This window comes from Triticum aestivum, chromosome 7D, assembly GCF_018294505.1.
Source record: "Triticum aestivum cultivar Chinese Spring chromosome 7D, IWGSC CS RefSeq v2.1, whole genome shotgun sequence".
Classification (NCBI taxonomy): Eukaryota; Viridiplantae; Streptophyta; class Magnoliopsida; order Poales; family Poaceae; genus Triticum; species Triticum aestivum.
Genome location: NC_057814.1, coordinates 356494392 through 356497755, shown reverse-complemented (window position 1 = coordinate 356497755; position 3364 = coordinate 356494392). Strand labels below are relative to the sequence as shown.

General features: G+C 41.3%; 1 long non-coding RNA gene across 1 annotated transcript; it reads left to right on the top strand.

Annotated features, from left to right (window-relative positions):
* The first annotated feature begins 502 nt into the window (after positions 1-502).
* On the top strand, positions 503-3364 carry LOC123168606 (uncharacterized). The gene is made up of 3 exons (XR_006484428.1): positions 503-915; positions 1000-1210; positions 1943-3364. It is a non-coding gene; the product is annotated as an uncharacterized lncRNA (long non-coding RNA).

Sequence of the window (3364 nt, the reverse complement as noted above, 5' to 3'; positions counted from 1 at the left end):
ATACTTGAATCCTTATTGATCTAAGTGAATGTAACATCCCAAATTTTCAATTTGGAATGTTATATTAAAGCATGAGCATCTTGCATAATTTGTTCATCATTTGAATAATTGCAATTTGCATTTTAGTATTTAACAGAACAATAAATTATATAAACTGAAATTACATTTTTGGTAACTTAGTTATGTCCATAAGGCATCTAATATAAGTAAGTGCATGCAAACTAATTTTTTTTTATTTTTTTTAAGTTCGGAGTATACTTATACTAGACTCCAAATAATAAATATGTTATGCGAAAATTGTTATTTAATGTTTCCTTTACCTTTCCTACACATTTAGAACATTATTAGTAATCCTAATCTAATTAGCTCACGGCCCACACTTAATTCCTAAGCACATATGCAAGCAACGCTAGGAGTTGGACCTACAGGCATACGAGCTACATCTGAACACATGCAGCACCGGCCCAGGTCCTCTTCACCATTTTTTTCTCTCTCTTTCCGTTTTCTTCAATCTCCTCACGACCCGACCTGGTCGTTCGTCCCCAACCTCTCGTCCAACGCAGGGAACGAACCAGCGCACCACTCACCCCACCTGACTCCTCCCCTCCTTCCCCACGCCTTAATTCCGCTCTGAACGGATTCCTCACACCCTCCCTAACTCTTAACCTTCCGTTACCCGCACTAGAACGAGCCCTAATGGCCATTAGAGCACCAGAAACAGCAGCTATAAGTCCGACGACGCCCTGCGTCGTTTCGACCTTCCCTCCATCCTATAAAAGGTCCCCTCCCCTCACAACTCTCTCCTTGCCCGAACCCCTCTCCTTCGGGAGCTTATACCCCTACCCATCGTCATAAATTGCTCACCAGAGTTGCCTGACACTGCTGCTGTTCGTGGAAGGTTCCGGCGAGTTCGAGGTGAAGTAGACATTCTAACTATTCCATCCTTCGTATATCGATCTTGCGCATCTTATGAACCCTGTTTATTTTGAAAATTCGCAGCCGGAGCACGAGTTCTTCGTTGTCTGATTTCGGCCGGAGTTGCGCCCAACTCCGGCGACATCTAGCAGCCACCTAAAGGCGAACCAGGAGCCGACGTCGTGTCCTGGAGACTCACCCCGACTTCCTCTCCCTCGTCCACTTCTCGACCATTGCCGGAGACCGCCGCGTCGCTTCATGTCTGAGCCACCGTCACCGGCCATCTCCATCTCCGGTGAGGCCAGCCCTCTTTCTCTGTTAAAAACGAAACAGTATTAGCCTACAGAATTCTGCCACGTGGCGACTCTTTTTCTTACCTCGTTTCTTTTCCAGGAAATTAGCCCAACATAGAAAAATCATATCTTTTAAACCGCTTATCCAAATTTGACAAATAAGATATCCCTGGATAGCTGCGGACCTCTAGTTTATTACAAAAATTAGAAATCTCACTTTTGCGCAAATTAAAATTTAATTTTCATTTAAATGAGAATTTGAGTATTTTTACAATATCTTTTATTCATTAAATGACATGAAAAAGTTTTATATATGAAAATTTGTCCTTGGAACCATACCAATCTGCTAGGATGCATAGAATATTTTTTTCAGTAATGTTTGGTTACTGTTTTAGTACAATACCCTGATTTTGAACTCCTTTGTTCATCCATTAATAAACTCGTTAAACTAAAATTTGTTTCATTGTTAAAACCATTATATTGATCCGTAGAAAACCTCTGTGGTTAGTTTTTGTCGTCATAAAAATTTAGAGTTAGAAAATTATTAATTAGTTTATTAACACAAACTATATGCCATTCATATGAACCGATCTAATTGCACAAACTTGAGTCATATGTAGTTAACTTGCTAGCGTTGTTTAGCATGAATTGTGATCTGGATGGTTTTGCTTGAGCACTTATTATGTGAATGTTGATTTGCGGAGTGTCTTACTCAAGTAATTTTGTTGCGTTAGATTGCGACGAGTGCGAAGCCGAATTCTACGAGGAGGTAGGACCGTGTTGCTGCGAGTCAGAAGGCAAGTTGCAACCTTGACCATATTTATCCCATGTTTTTATCTTGCATTTTTTTAAATCAATTAGCATGCATGTGTTGGTTTTATGTTTCTATTATGCAAATATTTTACTAGAAGTAAAGCCCTAAAAACCATTGCTATTGGACTATACGCTTAGCCATGCTTGTAGTTGGGGTGGACCAAATATTTTGAAAATACAAACTTGTTCCCTTGGAACAATGATTTAGAAAAAAAATTGGAAAGCAAAACTATATTAGTTTCAACTTCTACTCCCTGGGCGGAATGGTATGACGGGAGCGTCTACAAGTGATTGCGCCCAGCGGGGTCTCGCAGTGAATGCGCCCGACTGGGGTCTTGCACACAGGTTTTTGGTGGGGACTGCCGTCCAGGGGAATGAGATCTTACAAGAACAGTTTGATGTAGCTTCCAGTACAGCCACATGCTACTATGGGATCTGGCTTAACTTAGTACTAACGGGAAACCCTTACCTCAGGACCTCCATCGGAGAGGGGCTTTCATTGCCTAAGTTGCGGGCGGCTTCGTCAGGTATAGGGGGCTGTTACGGAAAGGCTTCGTCACAATCTCCTCCTAGTCGTACACCCAAGTGTGTAACGGTAAGCGGGGTTGGTTGTGTCATGTGGGGAACGTGTACGACCTCTGCAGAGGGTTTAACCTAATCGATTAGCCGTGCCCCCGGTTACGGGCAATTTTGAGCAACTGAAGACTTGGACTGAAGAAGAATCTCCCCTCTCTTTTCTCAAATCTATTTAAAAAAAGGGTTAGGTGGAAGTTAAACATAGCGGGGTGTTTTACTTCAACCTGTAAAAAAAATATTTTTAGTGAACCTTGGTCCGGATATCCAAGTATTCACTAAAACTCTATGTTTTAAACAAAAAATGTTTATCAAAACTTAATATCTTTTCTTTTCTTTATAGTCTAGGGAAATATTGGCTTTCTGCAAATAAACCCTAGACACCCTGTCCAGCATGACTATTTGTTATCATCTTCGTTGCAACTTGCGAGTACATTCAAAGTACTTACCTGTACGTGTCATGTGCAGATGATGAGTGACGAGATAGGGCTACGGAGCTACACTCAACTAGCCTTGTGGCGATTGATGCACTCAGGATTATTATTATGTTATTTGCTTCCGCTATGTAACTCAGCCTTCAGTTGAGAGAGTTGTAATAAATTGAACTTTGGATCTTCGATGTAATAAAATGACGTCTGTGCTCGATATTCATATTTGTACTGGGTGTGCTAGCTTTTGATCCAGGGATAGCACAGAAAGCTCAAAAGATTTGGACCCCATGGGTTCGGATCGTTACAAAATTGTATCAGAGCCTTACGTTGACTGTAGGA